Source organism: Larus michahellis, chromosome 23, assembly GCF_964199755.1.
Source record: "Larus michahellis chromosome 23, bLarMic1.1, whole genome shotgun sequence".
NCBI classification, from domain to species: Eukaryota; Metazoa; Chordata; class Aves; order Charadriiformes; family Laridae; genus Larus; species Larus michahellis.
In genome coordinates this window covers 1208743-1227416 of record NC_133918.1, presented here as the reverse complement: position 1 = coordinate 1227416, position 18674 = coordinate 1208743, and the positions used below count along the sequence as shown (strand labels likewise).

At 46.4% G+C, this 18674-nt stretch overlaps 1 protein-coding gene across 5 annotated transcripts in view; it reads right to left on the bottom strand.

Annotated features, from left to right (window-relative positions):
- The window catches only part of ELAVL1 (ELAV like RNA binding protein 1), a 46201-nt gene that overhangs the window by 15443 nt on the left and 12084 nt on the right, over positions 1-18674 (bottom strand). The window lies entirely within an intron of this gene.

Below are 18674 nucleotides of genomic sequence, written 5' to 3'. Positions count from 1 at the left end.
GCTCCTTCATTTGCCACTCTGGATATCCCTCAGTCTCCAAGGGCAGCGTCTATCAGACAGCACAGATGATCCAGCGACAGTAAGAAATTCAAGACTAAAATACCGACTCTGAACAGTCTTGTAAGCTTAACGGGTGTGGGACCAAGGCAAGAAATTTAACAAAGTTCACAAGTACAAACTCTTGTAGATAAAGAGCAGCAAGGGAGAAAGTGTCAACAGATGAACCGCTGGGTAAGGAATCTTCAGGTTACTCATTCCCGGGCGGCTATTCCTCCTGGAGACAAGGGGGGAAAAGTTGTTTTCGATCCCTCATACATTCACAGCGCTGATGAGCAGCGAGTCTCCCAAACGCAGGACGAAACTGAGGAGTGAAAAATTCTCTTCAACGCACACATAAAGTGATAGTACGTGAACTGCAAGTTTACTCTTAACTCTCACAGAAAGAATTTGAGAATAATAATACAAATCTTTAAAATATTTAAGGCAAAGGATATTTATTTGGATATTTATTTGTTCTGCTTCTATGTCCAACCCCCACAAATGCTACTGTCAATTATAACACTATATATATACTAAGATCATTTTGGGCTGCAATTTCCCAACAATTAGAGGCTCTTATCACTGTAGACCTAAAAATAGCTAAAATATTTTCAAGACCGTCTCAGTGCAATAAAGCAACTCCCATTCAATAAAAGACGCACCTTTTTCAGACAACTTCTCCTTGTCTCACCCAGATCTATGGGATTTTCTAAAGCAAACTGTAAGCACGCACAGGAGAATGTGCTATTTTACTTTAACAATGTATTATTTTTAAGTTATTATTCAGCTCAATTGTTAGGCTTGAGAACACCAGAAGACACAGCTAATCATTATAGTAGAGGATTCTCTTCCAAAATAGTGCCCTTTTTTAATGGCCAAGCGTGGCTCTGCAATAGCCTTAGCCGGCAAAGAAGTTTTCTTATGCTTTCCAGACATCTCAGAACACCAAATATACCACCCCTACCCCCCAAAAAAAAAAGTGATATGGTGATTATCGCAGCACAAGATGTCAAAGAAACTGAAGAAAGGGGCTGTAACAGACACCGCAGATTAATTCCATCTTGCGAGAAGAGAATCCCCTGGGTACTGAAGGAGTTGAGACCTACGAGTCTAAAAGCCCCGAGGACGGGAGGAAGCTCCAGATGCCCCTGGCAGCGCTCCCACGACCGCACACGGGAGAGACTGGCCGCAGAACCCCTGCCCCGCGCCCTGGCACGTCCCCTGCCTGGCTCTGCGCCGCTCTGAATCCGAGCAGAGCAGTCACCCACCTAAACCCAAACAACGGCATTGCCCGCTTCCTAATATGCTCCTTCTATAAACAGTCCCGCTTAATTTTACTGTCTGCTAAAGAAGCCAGATCCCCTTTGTGTCCAACCCTCCCGCAGGAACAATATCCTGTTCTCTTACAGAGCGAGTGTTAAATCATCTCCACTGGCACAGATGCGACTCTCCTGATGCCAGACGCTTCTGCACAACTGTAACGGCAAATCACTCTGACAGCCGAGCAGGATTTAACTCTGCACAGGAAATAAATAAACGCAATAAAAGCAAGATCTCAGACACCAGCTTCTGCACCTTTATCCCTTAAGGATCTACAGATAACATTGATCAGGATTTTACAGACGTATCTTACATGTACCTACAGCACAGGTTTTGCTGATTTCTTTAGAACATTCATTTCCTGTTTTATTAGTCAGAGATGGTCAAACATTCGGATCAAATCTGGTTAGTCTACAATCCCTTACCTACTGAGACTCTTTTCCCCTGATTAAGAAAGCAAATAATTTAACAATTAGAAAAACATTTAGCACCTGGACCCTGGCTTATTTCTTTTTTTAAGTTTAAGAGTAGGCAATGACTTTTTCCCTCCCGAGAGGGTGGGAAGAGCCTGACAGCCCTCACAGGTCCAGCACCTGCGCCGAAGGCTCAGACCACTGGCCGCTTTGTAGATGCTTTCAATCTGTTCCAAAAGCCACATAAATGTGAATATGCCAGCAAACCAATGAATAGAACCAGGTCCTAATAAAGTTTACGGAAATAGGCCCTTAAAGACCAGGGAAACAGAGTTCAACAAGACTTAAGCCCTCCAAATCTGCACCATTGAGCCCTGGCAGTCGGGGCTGTCACTGCCCAGGCGGACGCTGCGCTGGGGAGGGGGGACTATATTCTCCCAGCAGGGGAAGAGCAGCAGTATTCCCCACCGTATGCATTTATTAACCTATCTTCAGCACGCTGAGTCACGGACATCAGGGGCTCGGCCTCTGAACTATTTTCTTGCAACGAGCTGCCGGGGAAGGCAGCAGGCGGCCACCCTCACTCACCAGCAGCTTTCTTGCAAAGCATCGGACAGGTTACGTATTTATGCACTGTTTGAAATGAGCGACAAGGGAGATTAGCTAGTTTTGTAATTTTACTTTTTAGCTGGGCCTCTTCTAACTGACTAACGTCTGAAATTAACAGCATCTTGTTCAGAAACTGTTCACTCTCAGAGGGGTAAGACCTGATTGTACCAAGGAACGGTGCGCACAGAGGCTCTTGCTTATACTTATTGCTGTACCAACCAAGGGCAGCGAACTTCGCCGTTTGCCCCGTTAGAGGGTCGGAAGCGGAGAAGCGCAGAGGGGTCCCACCTGCAGGGAGGAGCAGACGGGACAGGGGACCCCAAACTGACCATCAGGGTATTCCATCCCATCTGCACCACGCTCGGTGTAAAAGCTGAGGGATCAAAGGGGCAAGGGGGCTCTGGCTCGTTCTTTCTTCAATGGCCGGCGTCTGAGGAGGACCCTGTCTGTCCGTCTGCCTTTGATCCCGATCCCAGCATTCCTGACTCTAGTTCCGGAATTCAGCTCCCGTCCGTCGCTGACTCCAGTCTGGGACTTTCCCTGTGTCTGCTGGTGACGCGATCGCCATCCTGGGAGCTGGATACAGTTTTGTATCTATTGTATATGGTTTTTTTTTCTTTAATTTTTATTATTCTATTATTATTTACTATTTTCGTATTTATAATTATTTTCATTAAAGTAGTTTAGTTCTTTTTCTAAACTCGTAAATCTCCTTATCTCTTCCTCTCCTCTCTGAGCACGGGGGTGGCAGGGGGGCATCTGTCGCTCTGATCGGCCAATCCGGCCAAAACCACAGCATCTACAAACCCCATCCAACGCTCTCCTTTTCTAAATGCGGGTCTTCATACTTCATACCCACTTGTTCTCGTGCAAATGCTGCCCTTGAGCTCACACACACTTATCCTTCCAAGTGTCTGTTCCCTAAAGCACACCCAGGCAGTGCCCATATCCCCTTGGCTTTCTTCACTGGTTTTGTCTGAGCAAAATTCCGCACCTTCTCCACTTCTCATTTGATAGAGGTTGCTCAATGACTGTTCCTTATCAAGGAGTTTGAATGCCCTGGGAAAAGAGAGCAGGGACATAATGGCGTTGACAGAAACAAACACAGATTAAAAAAAGAAGGGTCTGAAAAGCGGCAGGATTACAACAGTTACCAGATTTTCTCATATTCGCTGTAGGCATTTGACAGTGAAGTTCAGACTAAAGACCCGAAATCACAGTCCTGTTAACTTTTACCTGCCACTAGATAAAAAAAAAAATATCAATTATTTATCTTTCTCTACAAAAATTAGAATACAGACCTTCCCTCTTAGACTATACTCACCACCTTCAATTTACATCAGTGTAATATGAACTTACAGTCTTCCAGTGCTAAAAAACACCAGGCCACGCAAAATTGACAACATATATTACGTTATCTTGCTCTAAATACTTAACACCCTCAGTCTCAGCCATCTCCTGCCGTTCAGTTACTAGTTTTCATCTCTAAACAGCCGAGGATATTGAACACACAACACTCTCGTCACTGCAAGAGGCACGTTACACCCTTCTGCTGACGGTCACTCTTCAGGAACGCTCTCTGCTGCACAGTTTTACTCCGTGTTCCCTCCTCCTCAACACGACAAACTACCTTCCTTCTAGGGCATGCCAGAAAATACATATGGAATCGGCACTTACACAGCGTTAGGATTTCTGTCAAGTGTTGCTATCCCAGGCAAGGACACAAGTTATTTGCTTTATTGTGATGTTAAGGACCTGCTAGAAACCTACCCTGCAAAAGGAGGCATTACTGTAACAGTTTAAGTGTTTTAGGGGACAGTAATTAAAAAAAACTTTAAAAAAAAAAACCTTCAAAAAGGTTTCCATAAATGCAAATCTACTCAAGAGACAAAGATTAAAAAAACCAAACAAGGAGGTCCTTATCTGGATGAATAATTAACAAAGTGACCATAAACCCTAGTTTTAAGCAAACTACTATACTCCTTCAGCAGAAAGAATCTAGTTTTGTTGCCACGACAAAAAGCCCTTTCACCAGAGAGGGCACTCATTTCTTTCTGTGCATCACTTGGTTTTCTGTCCATGTCCCCGCTTCCTTTCCCAGCTCCCCGAGACACACGCCTTCAGTCACCAGCTCCTTTCTCATTCCCCTCCCGCTACCGCCCCACAACTCCAGTTTCACTGGGGAGCCCGACACGAGACCAGAGCTACCACTTACTGTCCACTTCGCCACAGCCTCACTGCCCCCCTGAAAGCCGCTAACGCAGATCCTGCTCATCCCACCCTTCTCGGGAAAACCTAAATTTACACCTGGCTCCTGTTCTGTCAGCGCACCTCAGTACGAGGGCGTCTGAACTTACGGTTTGTTTTCTGAACTGGGAAAAAGCGTTTTGAGATTAAATTTAAAATGCTCAAGGAAAGAACACAGAAGGATGGAACTCCCCCAATGTCACTCAGGGGAGGATGTGGCATCTTGGAAAGAGAGTTGGGTTTGGGTTTTTTTTGTTTGTTTGGCTTTACAAAATGTGCTGTGAGTGATAACCAGATAGCTTAAATATGAATGAATGCATTAAGAAACACCAAGTCCAAATGCCTGATACCAATGTGCTGAAAAAGCAGAATTCAAAGCAGCGGCTCTGTAGTTTCAGAGGATGAGGACAGCTTGGAAGCGCTGAGATGCACCTTGTGCGGGCTTTCTTTAGTACAGGTCCACTACGGTGCAGCTGGGGATACACGAGCACACCAACCCCCAGGAAAACGCAAGCACCCTTACATCAAACTTCCGAAAAAAGGTTGTGCCGATGCAGAAGTGCGGGAAGGCAGGACTGGCAGAGCAAGCCATCAGGGGGCTGTATCCTAACCCCTGAGACAAGTCAACACTACGCGTGCAGCATCTTTTGTTTCCTAACGGCCAGGAAAACAAGCAGATGTGGCAGCGGAGCGGCCTGGCGAAGCAGGGAGCTCATGGCAGAGCTCCAACGCAGACAGCAAGTGCACAGTCGAGGGAAGAACCAACGGCCTACGACAGCAGGAACTTAGAGACACCCTCCACGCAGTCTCAGGGAAGCCAGAGCCCAACTGCAGCTGAGGCTTGAAAGGAATGCAACCAACCAACCAACCAACCTCAAGGGGAACGAGAAAAGCTTCTCTTGCTGCCTGAAAAAGGAAAATGCGGGGCAGCTGCTGAATAGCACGTGGGATTTGGCGAGGATGGTACACGACGCCTTCTTTGCCTCAGTCTTCACCGACAAAGTCTAACAGGTCTCTTTCTCTCTGGGAAAGAGTTCAAGGAGAAGGACCAGTGGATGAAGATCAAGTCAGAGACTGATTGAGAGAACCTGACCCATACAAATCCATGGGGCAAGATGAGCTCTTTCTAAGAGTGCTGAGACCCCAGGCTCATGTCCTGCCCAAAACTCTTCTCTATCATCTTTGACTGGTCATGGAAATTGGAAGAGGTCCCCAGCAACTGGAGGAATGCAAATGTTCCACCCATCTTCAAAAAGAGAACAAAAAAACAAACAAAAAGAATCCCCACACTCTACGCGTATGCCTGCAACAAGTGGAGTTCTGCAGGGATCTATCCTGGGACCTGCTGTTTAACCTCTTATCCATGACCTGGAGGAGGTGATGGGAGCGTGCTCTCACAAAGGTTGGGAGGAACCTGTCAACACCCTGGAGGACAGGGCTGCCACCCAGAGGGACCTCAACACGCCGGAGGAACGAGCCAACAGGCGCCTTATGAAACGCAGCAAGGACAAATGCAAAGCCCTGATCACGGGAAGGAAGAAACCCTGGCAACACCACAGACTGGGCACTTACGGGCTGGAGAGCAGCTCTATAGAAAGGACCTGGGACTCACGGTATAGAGCAAGGCAAGTGTGGGCCAGGAGCGCACTATGACAGAGAAGGTTAACAGGACCCTGCACTACACCAACAGGGAAATACAACCAGAAGACAGGAGGGAAGAGGTCAATGTCTCCCAATACAGGAAAGACATTGATAAACTGAAGCGAGCTCAGCAAAGGTCCACCAAGATCCTCAGTGGACTGGAGCAGGTGGAGGTTTGCAAGATGGGGTAAAGTCCTGAGTGACCTGGTCTGACCTCACAGCTGACTGCTCTCAGCAGGAGGCTGCACTAGTGTCCCTGCACCATCCTGTGATCCCAAACAACAGAAGGAGGAACACACCACCATGTTACTCTGAGGTTCTTCCAGTTCTACCTGACAAGGTCTTTTTGAAATATGCACAGAATCACAGAATGGTTGGGGTTGGAAGGAACCTTAAAGATCATCTAGTTCCAACCTCCCTGCCCTGGGCAGGGACATCTCCCGCTAGACCAGGTTGCTCAAAGCCTCATCCAGCCTGGCCTTGAACCCCTCCAGGGATGGCGCAGCCACAACCTCCCTGGGCAACCTGGGACAGGGGCTCCCCACCCTCACAGTAAATAATTTCTTCCTAATATCCAATCTAAATCTCCCCTCTTTCAGTTTGAGACTGTTACCCCTCATCTTATCATTATGCTCCCTGATGGAGAATGCCTCCCCATCCTTCCTGTAGGCCCCCTTTAGGGACTGGAAGATCTCCTCGGAGCCTTCTCTTCTCCAGGCTGAACCCCCCCAGCTCCCTCAGCCTGTCCTCCCAGCAGAGGGGCTCCAGCCCTCTGATCATCTTCATAACCCTCCACTGGACCCATTCCAACACGTCCATGTCCTTCTTGTGCTGAGGGCTCCAGAGCTGGACACAGCACTCCAGGTGGGGTCTCACCAGTGCGGAGCAGAGGGGCAGAATCACCTCCCTCGCCCTGCTGGCCACGCTTCTTTTGATGCGGCGCAGGATGCGGTTGGCTTTCTGGGCTGCCAGCGCACATTGCTGGCTCATGTTGAGCTTCTCGGCCACCAGCACCCCCAAGTCCTTCTCCTCAGGGCTGCTCTCAAGCCATTCCCCACCCAACCTGTATTTTTGCCTGGGATTGCCATGACCCAGGTGCAGGACCTTGCACTTGGCCTGGTTGAACTTCACGAGGTTCAGCATATAGGCTGTCTTAATACATCTAAGGGGGGATGTAACAGAACTGAATATTAATGAAAGGCTTAGAGAAGGTAAAGAATCACACTCTTTTCTCCCTCACAATATTTTCTTCCATGAATGGAACCACGTCTAAATTTTGAGTTTATTTCTAGCATAGTCCTTAAACCAAAGCCTGGAATTACTAAAACTGCTACATGGCTAGCAACACAGACTCTGCCAATTTTCAGTGGACTAGTTATTCTGTCACACATTTTTGGAAGCATCCATTCTCATAGGCTATTTTTAATTGAGTGAAAACTCATTTCTGTAGGTTTCCACTAGTTTTCTTCTGTCATTTTTTTTTTGTCCACTGGTCTCTGGAGATGATGCTGGTTTCTAGCTCCTCCTTATGTCCTTCAGCCCAATGTTAAATCTCTGTTCCACATCGTAACTGTTAACCACTTTTTCACTTTGATATTCTAAATGCGAACTTCAGAACCTGACCTGTTCTACACGCACTGCTTGGCTCGACTTTGGAGACAAGCAGTTGCTATTTGTTACCCCCTCGGCAGTTTTTGTTTTTATACTACAAGGTGTCCTTACAAAAAAAAAAAAAAAAAAAAAAAAAGAAAAAAAAAGAAAAGAAAGCAGCTTCTTGAAGCATTTTGGTCAAAACATATTTTTGGATGTGAAAAAGCATCTCAAGTATTTAATCACTGATCTTCAAAAACTACCAGTAGAAGGGCATGATTTTCCATTACAAGTCTATGCCAATCAAACACTATTATCACAACACAGAAGTGATTCTATTTATTACTAGTCTACCACATAGCTCACAGGATATTTTTGAAAACACAAGGAACACCCCTGTCACTTAAGATATAGATTAGGCGTCTCAGCTACTCTGAAAACAAATGAATCTGAAGCTAAAAGTCATTGCTGGAACCAAAACCTGTCTCTTGATGCAGTCCCCAAGCAGCCAGTCCTCCGTTCTTCAGCAACGGCCTTACCCCTGGCTTCACCAGGGATAGTGCGAAGCGGCTCTGCTTCTGGGAAACACCCCCATTCTCTCCCACCGACACCATGGTGAGCACCCCAAGTCCCAGAAAACTGGAAAACCCGCTGTTTGAGATAGAACTAAGTACAGTAGTTTAGTACAGGTAATGAAGTAGCATGTTCATCTTAAAAGTCACTTCCACTTTGCCCCGAAAAAAATATTATATTATAGGTTTTTTATACAGATTTTGGAAAATGGAAGCAAGTCGGGTTTTGGTGTGCGTTTTTTTTCCTGAATAACTTCTTGACGCCACAATTAATCATTCTGAAGGACTTTTTACAGTTCTGCTTCATCTCCAGTTCAGTCATAAATGCTGTCCAAAACCACCATTAGTTGCACAAACACCAAGAGAGCCGCGCAGAAATGCCACAGGATCAGGCCGGGGGACAAAGCTCCGCCTGGCCGGGCAGCCTGGTGTCCTGCCGAACCCAGCGAGACGCGGGGGGAAGCAGCGCACTGCTGCGAGGCCGTGGACACCACACCACGAATCGCTGCACCACGCTCCACCTCCACTTCAAGCACGTCCTTTAGAGAACCGATCCAAAAGCTCGGGTTTGTATGTAAGCACTTCCACAATACCTGTCTACGGTCAGCGTCAACGCCACAGCTCGGTCCTGTCCTCCACCGTAACTCAATTCAGTTTGTTGTTTTTTTTTTTTTTTTTTTTTTTTTTTTTTTTTTTTACAGTTTCTGTGACTAAGACCCAGACTGCTCTCTGAGCCAATTCCTGCTTCTGCTTAAGACTTAAACCCAGCACGTCTTACTGAAAAGGCTTTTGACTGCAACAGAAAGGAAACAAAGAAAACACCTAGTTTTACTGATAAGGATTTTCAAATACAGAATGTGTCCCCGCTGCTTCATTTGGCTCTATACGCCAGGACACAAGCCGCTTTGTCCCGTGGCCAAACGATGAATAGTATCATTTATGGAAGTTTAAGGGCAAAAATCGCATTGAACAGGTTGGAAAAGCCTGACCTTCAAATAACGCAGGAAAAATTACGACTTACAAATCAAGTGGCCTCTCCTCCATTTGCAAAATAAATGGCATTTGCCTTGAAACAAAGATGACTACAAGCAATTCCAACAGGCGCTTCTTGAGAAAAAAGTCAAAAGCTACAAAGGTAACCTGACATCAGTTTGTTCTTTACCCCGGATCAGAGACACCTTCAAGTGACCTCACCGTCTCCACAATATTTAAAAAATTTGACCATACACAGCAGGAGTGACAGCTTTAAATCCTGAAAACAAAAGTTTTGCTGTTTTTAGTGATTAATTTCATTTAATGAAGCCCTTCCACGTATCATTTCTATATGTTCTCATCACATTTTTTTCCCTTTCTCTTATTTCCAGAACATTTTTCTATTGAGATTAAGTTGCTCCAGGGCTCTTTTTCCAGATGAATTGCCGGCATCCTAGATGCTGTGAAGTGAAAAGGATTTGTAAAGTGAACACAGAAAACACCAGGCCCCAAATTGCGCACGGATACCACAGGCTGATTTCTCGAGGAAGCCTTTGGAAGGAAAACGCCTTGCCCACTCACGGTAAGATCTCATTTCTTTAAACTTTAGGATAGATTTTCGTTACTCTGTGGTTGGAACAGAAACCTGACTATTCAAGATGCTGAGGGCTGAAAAATCCACTCCCTGTCTCCTTAGAAAGACACTTCAGCTTTCAAATAACAACACACTTTTAGCTGCAAACATTACAATGCAAAGCCTCAGCAAGCGTTCAGAGCCAACACGACCGTAAGTCAAGCTGAACTAAATTGTTCCTCTGTAGACACATACTGCTTCTCCACTGGCAGAGAATGAAGTACTCTACGAAGATGCGGCACAGTAACTCCCGCTAAAAACATCTTGAGAAATAGTAAGAGTACAACTGAAGGTTTTGCTAGAGGGTTCATTTTTATGGCTTGATGAGGGAAAAGAAAGGCAAACGAAGTGAAGATGTCAGCTTTTGTAAAGCAGAGTACTTCAGGCAGCGGCTAGTACAACCGCGTTGGCTTTTTTGACTTTATGTGCCTATTTATCGGAAGGAGGGATACAACACATGAAGGTATTTAACCCTCTCAATGTCTCCTGACAGAGTAAAAGGATACTCACAACCCTAAAACAGTAGGAAGTTATCCTCTGTTACCAGCCCAGCCCTAAAGCTTTCAGAGAACACTGCCGAGGTCCCTCTGACCGGCAGCACAACCACCACCAGTGGTGTACCAGCCACTCCTCCCAGTTTGGTACCAGCTGCCAACATGCTGAGGGCGCAAGCTGTCCCATCGTCCAGTCATTAACAAAAATTTGCAACAGAATTGGCCCCGATACCAAATCCTGCGGGTACTTCACTAGTAACTGGCGTCCAGCTGGACTTTGTGCTGCTGATCACCAACCTCAGAGATCAGTTTTCAATCCAACCACAGGTCCTTCACTTGGTGACACAGGTCCCCCAGCAGCGCCCACCTCCTGCAGCAACAGGAACATGTCTCTCTACCCAGCCCAGGTGAGAGGCCCCAGGCACTCCCTGCAGCCCGAGACCTGCAGAGCTGCACCTTCTTTTTTGGTCAAGGGAGCTCTCTTTGGGTCAAGGCTGCTGATGTTACAGGGATGGCCACTATAATGACTGCTGGAGACTGTGCAGCATGTCACCACCATTCCTCAATGCACAAAGGCTGATCGCAACACAGTCCATGGTCCCCATCCGCACCGCTACGCCTGTTGGCAGCACGCTGGGAGCTGTGCTCTAGGCTAGACTGTTATAGAATCAGGGAATGGTTTGGGTTGGAACAGTCCTTAAAGCCCACCCAGTGTCACCCTCTGCCCTGGGCAGGGACACCTCCCACCAGCCCAGGTTGCTCCAAGCCCCGTCCAACCTGGCCTTGAACCCCTCCAGGGATGGGGCATGTATAGGCCTGCTCTAAGCAATAGCTAAAAAGGTGCTTGACCTTCCCTAACCAGGGGCCAACTGGAACTAAAGCCCCAACCTCCCTCTGATCAAGTACACCTGGTAGAGCTCAGAGCTCTCCACTAGAAGTCAAGGTCTCCTACAGCTATCCTTTCCTGGCAGCAGCAAGCACTCCAGTCCCTCAAAGGGTTCCTAGAAGTCCGTTGACAACCCCAGAAGTTCCCAGAACATTTAGAAGCTGAGCCCAGGAACTGCTGCACCAGCTGCTGCCTCTGCTAGCCATGCTCCAAAACCACTTCAGGAATCCAAGCAACCTTTCTATTCAGTGCATTCCCATACCCTTGCTGGAGCTCAGTCAGTAGAATCATAGGGTTGGAAGGGACCTCTGGAGATCATCTCCTCCAACCCCCGGCCACAGCAGGGTCACCCACAGCAGGTGGCACAGGAACGCGTCCAGGCGGGGTTGGAATGTCTCCAGAGACGGAGACTCCCCCACCTCTCTGGGCAGCCTGTGCCAGGGCTCTGCCACCCTCACAGCAAAGAAGTTCCTCCTCCTGTTTAGGTGGAACTTCCCATGGTCAAGTTTGTGCCCGTTACCCCTTGTCCTGTCCCTGGGCACCACTGAGAAGGGCCTGGCCCCATCCTCCTGACACCCCCCTTTCAGTATTTATAAGTGTTGATAAGATCCCTCTGCAGTTGTCTTCTTTTTTCCAGACTGAAGAGACCCCAATCCCTCAGCCTTTCCTCATCAGAGAGGTGTTCCAGCCCCCTCAGCATCTTGGCAGCCCTTTGCTGTCCCCTCTCCAGCAGTTCCCTGTCCTTCTGGAACTGGGGAGCCCAGAACTGGACACAGCACTCCAGGTGCGGCCTCCCCAGGGCAGAGCAGAGGGGGAGGATGACCTCCCTCCACCTGCTGCCCACGCTCTTCTTGATGCCCCCCAGGATGCCATTGGCCTTCTTGGCCACAAGGGCCCATTGCTGGCTCATGGTCATCCTGTTGTCCCCCAGGACTCCCAGGTTTCTTTCCACAGAGCTGCTCTCCAGCAGGTCAGCCCCAACCTGTCCTGGTGCAGGGGGTTATTCCTCCCCAGGTGCAGGGCCCTACACTTGCCCTTGTTGAGTTTCATAAGGTTTCTCTCCACCCACCTCTCCAGCCTGCCCAGGTCTCTCTGGATGGCAGCACAGCCTTCCGGTGTGTCAGCCACCCCCGCCAGCTTTGTGTCATCAACGAACTTGCTGAGGGTGCACTCTATCCCCTCATCCAGGTCATTGATGAATAGATTGAAGAGGACTGGACCCCTGGGGAACACCAATCGTCACTGACCTCCAACTAGACTCTGGGCCCCTAATCACAACCCTCTGAGCTCTGTCTATCAACCCATTATCTATCCACCTTACTGGCCGTTCGTCAAGCCCACTCTTCCTAAGCTTCCCTATGAGGATGCTGTGGGAGACCGTGTCGAACACCTTGCTTAAGTCAAGTACCTCTGAGGTAGTTTATATGGCCAATTTTACAATAAAGGAAGTTATGTGAAGCTGGCAAATCTAGAGGGGTGTTAACTTTTTCCGTATTTGGCCAATTTGTCTACAAAGCATTCGCACTTTTCATTAAGTTAATCTTTGTTGCCAGGCATTCTTGAATGCGCATTTGAAGGAACTGCATACAACCAATTGTGATTAAAAAGCTAGGAAAAAAAAATATCCAGGGGTAATGATGCATTCCAATTACACAGTTTTTTGTTTTTAACAGCAAAACTGCATAAGCAATTTCATGGTGGTTTTCCATGCAAAAGGAAACAACTTCAGCCAAAGAGAACACTCAAATACTTTTGACAAAACAAGAACACTTAAGAATTCTGTTTCTAGACTGGAGTCCACTGCACTAGTGAAATGAATAGTTACCCTGTCACATGAGCCACTACTTACCGCCTTTCAGCATCTGAAAGCACCGCAATAAAATCTTCCTTCCCTTTTTGCTTTAAGAGCTTACAAGGACACAGCCATTTCTTTCTTTTTCAGCTACATAATTTCTGTGAAAGAGTCTTCCAGAGAAGACATCATGAAAAGGAAAAGACAGGGAAAAGGTGTAGCTGCATACCGATTCCCGAGGAATTCCATCTACCTAGAGGTGATTTCTTCTTGGCCCCGTAAGCTGAATGCCACGTGCACGCTTGCAGTGCGAGCGAGCCATAATGACAGCGGGTTTTGAGATGGACCCCAGATTTCCACACACAACCTTAACAAATCACCCCAAAACGTCCATTCTGATCCACGTTTTTCAGCAACAGTGGAGCGATACCTTTACCCCTGCCGGCTGCTCATCAAGGAGCTCAACGTCAGCCAGCTCCATCAGAGCTCAAACTTACATCAGCAAACGCAGCCAGCTGAGAGGAAGCCACCGTCCCCTTTCAGTGTCTGCAGGGAGATGGCTGTATTTTGGTAGCTGACAGGTACAGACAGAGCCTTTGGCACAGTCTGAAGGATCGTACCCTGGATTTCCTAGAGTAGAAAGTCGTGAGTATCACAGGGATACCTTATTCCCTGCTGTCCTGGGTTGAGCGACACAGGACTAATTTCTCTTCCAATGCTGCGGAAAACTCCACTTTTGGAAGACTCCAGTGTCTGAATTTGTGAAAATATTTACTTTATAGCCAGCTAGGCTATGCGGGATTCAAGGTCTCAGTGTTTTCAAGCCTTGCCAGGTGCAGGGATGAGGAGGAACGAGGCCTGGGCATTTGACCCAGGCTGGCCAACAGGATTATTTCATACCATTAACGTCACATTCGATATAAATTAGAAAGTTTGCTGCGTAGTTTCTGTCTCCCTTGATGGTGGCAGTCCAGAGAAACTCCTTGCCCTGGTGCCAAACCCCTGAGCCCTTCCCTTCCTCTCAAAGCCGTTGCACTCGCAGCGTCTGACATTTACTGTCCGCTGCTGGGCGTGCATGGCTGCCTACTGATAGAACGGGCTGAGTATCATTCTTGTATATCTTATATTAGTATCAGGATTAATACTGGTTCTTTAGTATTATTGTTAATTATTTAGTCTTATCCTATTAAGTCTATTTATATTTCAACCCTCCTGTTTCTTTGCTTTCCCCAATTCCCCTTTCCAGGTGGGGAGGGGTCATCAGGTGACAGAATAATTGCCTAAACGACAATAGTTATGGGTTTTCTCAAACCATAACACCTGCTTAAGCAGTAGAGAAGGTGTGAGGGAGGGAACAAGAACCCTCAAGAAGTTGGAAGCCTCCCTAACAAAACCAAGTGCCATCAAACACTCTCACAGAGAGGTGCAGACAGCAAAGGTACTCAGAGCAGGGCGATGGGTGTCATGAGCAATAAGCGGATCCCACTGCAGTCTGAGACCCTAAACACGCGGCAAAAGTTTAACCCAACCTTTTCAGAGCTTTAGAACAGTTGGATCCAAAACCACCAACACTTCAGCAGCATAAGGGGAAGACAGAGAAACTAAATACAACTTATGCTCACGGCAGACTAACTTTCAGCTTTAGCATTTGGTCCAGAAGGACTGAAAGCCTGCGTACACTTGCATGAAGAACATACTAAAGATGACCAGGTTCTCTCAAAAAATTTACTGCTATTGATTAGAAGCATCCGCTTTGTGCGCAATCAAATATCCTGACACAACAAGTCATCCGCATCTGTGCTGCAAGACGTTCAGCAAGACTAGAGCGGCACAAAGGCCTGGATTTCTGCATTAGCAGGTACTAAAGGAAAAGAAATGCTTGAAAAATGTTCACCCATAAGATGAGTCCAGCACAGCAGACTGGCTGGAAACTCAGACCCTGGAATGTGGATGTCCCAGCAAAGTCAAGCGTCCCCACTGAAAAACATGGTACAGAACATATTTCTTCTGTTGGATCATCTATGATAGGAGGCAGCGGCTCCACGAAAGAGGACATCTAACAGTATGTACATTCCTGGGTAGGAAACCAGTACAGAGCACAAGCTTGGCACCATTGCGTCTGAAATGTCCAGAGAAGGGCACCGGAGCTGGTGAGGGGTCTGGAGCACAAGTGCTGTGAGGAGCGGCTGAGGGAGCTGGCGGGGTTCAGCCTGGAGAAGAGGAGGCTGAGGGGAGACCTTCTCGCTCTCTGCAGCTCCCTGAAAGGAGGGGGCAGCCGGGGGGGGTCGGTCTCTTCTCCCAAGGAACAGGCGATGGGACAAGAGGAAATGGCCTCAAGTTGCCCCAGGGGAGGTTTAGATGGATGTGAGGAAAAAGTTCTTCACTAAAAGGGTTATCAAGCATTGGACCAGGCTGCCCAGGGCAGTGGTGGAGTCGCCATCCCTGGAGGGACTGAAAAGCTGGGCAGACGTGGTGCTGAGGGACATGGGTCAGTGGTGGGTTTGGCGGTATTGGGTTAACGGTTGATGATCTGAAGGATCTCTTCCAACCATAACGATTCTATGATTCTAAGTCAGTTCTAGAGGGCTACAGTCTGATCGGACAAACCCCAGTACTTTTCCCTGCTCTCAGCCTCATGAGCCAGCACCACAGGAGGAGAGGATTTTGTCAACGGAATTGGGTCAATGGCTACTCACAAGCCTCAGCAATTACCACAATACGCCTGCATATGCAAGGGTGAAAGGCACATCTCTGACTTGACACTGTGCCATACTATATCGGGGAGCAACCTTCTAATGTTTACCCAGGGCTCAAAGCTCCAAGGTATGGCCAGTGCTAGTCTCAATATCTGACAGAAAGAACAATACCCAATTCTATAGCTCTCTTAGGAAAATCCTGGATGTCCAAGACATACTCACCATAAATACAAGTCCAGTGAGCAACAATCCAATATTTGCCCCCTGACCCTGAGTAACTGATTCACCCACCACAAGTTCAGCAAAGCCACATCTGGAAGTGCTTAGGAATGTAATACACAAATCGGAGAACGGAGACACCAGCACCCTGCCTTTCCAGTATGATCTGGAAGAGATGAAGGAGCACTGCACCCTGCCTAATGCTCGTCTACTCTGCGCAAGCTTCTCTTTACAGTTACTGTAAAAAAAAAACCCAACACGAAACAGAAAAAGAAGTTATCATGTCTCAAACAACAAAACAAACGCATAGGCAGACTTTCACCAGCGGCTATAATCCATGCAGACACAAAGCAGAAAATTCATAGCGAGGAATGTAAACTGCCACTGGGGTTTGCTGCTACTTTCAACTTCCTTCAGCATTCATCGATAACAGAATAAAGGATAAGGAGTCTAGTGGTTTCAAAGAGTTTCTCTAAATTTTATAAACACAATCTAATACATGGAACACAGGATCGTTCAGTACCATCCTGCATTTGAAACAAAGCCCAACAACGTACAGACTTTGACTTCATTATGAAATATTTTGCTTAAACAAAACAAAACTTTGATTAAAGAACCGATCTGAAAGCCAAAGTAATCAATTTCCAGAAAACTAAGGCAGGTTCAGTAAGTCATTAAAAACTGCATTCCAGGCAGGAGACATTCTCTGCCCTACATGTTTCATTAACAGAGAATTAATCGAGAAAAAAATATACATATCAGTCATTGTTTTATGAAAACCAAGCATTATCAAACACTGATTTGAACTCTGCAAATACAGTTAATAAGGGCAACTCCAAAGACAAAATGCTTTGATTTAACAGAATGTTACAGGGCACAAAAGCTGTGATTTCATTGGAAAGAACTAAACTGATCTAAAAAGTACAATTTCAACAAAAGGGGAGGTTACCTCCCTCCTGTCCAGGCCACTCAAGCCCACTATGTCTCACATGCTGATATTATGACTTATTTGACCTCACGGAAGCCAAGGTCCGGGAGCTAAACAGGTTTTTCTGCAGCTCTGGTTTCCTGCTAGTCTGCCATGGGGCCAGAAGAACGCAAGTGGTGGCACAAGGAAAGCAGAACACCGCCACAAGACTGTTCTTCTCAGGGGCAGCCAAACAGCAGATCTGCTCAGGGTGGAGTTTTACAATACAGAAGTCTTAACGTAAACACGAAGGGATGAAAGAAAAGCAAAAGGAAGAAAAAAAAATAAATAGTACTTTTAGAAGGTTCCTGAAGAAGTCAGTTCTTAGTTACCGATATTCCAGTGAGCGTGGAGAAGGCTGAGAATTGCTCCTAACAGTGTCACAAGTGAACAAAAAATTAGGCAGAACAAAATTAAGTGGTCTGACCAACGCAGCCAGGCAGAATGAAACACTTCGCTATCACTTTAAAGAAACGTGAGCGTTTTATCCACAGGCACTCAAGGACTCTATGCAACGTCAACAGGAATTTTATTTTTGATTCTTCAGAGGGTTGATAAGAAAAACCTGAAGCACAAAAGCATATGGTTTGGACTTTAAACTACCCAGCACTGTCAAGTTCCAAGTTAAAGTTAACCAGACTTACCGGAGTAGTCAATGCTACAGAGAACAGTGCAAAGTAGACTCTCAAACTTCAGGTAATGACATGTCTTGCTTCCAATTTAAAATACCCTCACCTCTCACAGAGACAATTTTGTACTTATTTGAAAGTCTTAAGTTGTGGATCAGCCATGACATTTGATGAACGGCTTGCTACCGTTAAACAAGTGATCTTATTTCCTTACAAAAGTAGCCTCCAGAGCAAGCCTCTACTTCTAAGCATCCCAAACTGTATGACATCCAGGCTGATTACTCAGCTATCAAATTATTCAAAGAAACCAGTATTTTACGTGACTATTTCATGATGATTTTACATATACATTCCGTAAATACAGATTTAGACAGACAGCTACCATGTGAAACTTCATTTGAAAAAAATTAGGAAAACTAGACAGAAATCAGAGAAGCCATTCTGAAAGTAAATTCTAAATTTTTTTAACTACTCAGTTCTCATGTCTATTCTCAAGCACATAAAATAAAGCACTAAAGTCATTTAAAATAAGACACAAAGAATTCTCACGGGATTCATCAGCTTTCATGCAGTTTTTATAGGCAGTGACATAGTTTCAGACCTGTTTCGTTATGGATTAGATAATGATCTAAGTCAGTAGTGCTAGATCCTGAGCTACAAGATTGAGCATGTGCAGCAGCAAATTCCACAAGGCAATCGTCTGCAGGCTGCGAACAAGCACGCGTGCATCGCTACTGAACAGCGGGGTTACTTTTATTTACAGAACCAACCAGGCTCTCCCACTAAATCCAAGATTCTGTGAATTCTGAACAATAACAACCAGAATTTGTAAATGAAGATTTGTTTTTTTAACTGGGCAAGGATTAAATCATCTTCACAGAGCTGATAAAAAAGCTCCTGCAACTAAATAGACACAGCTTATGGAACCAGTTGCTCTACCAGCATCTGGCTGTT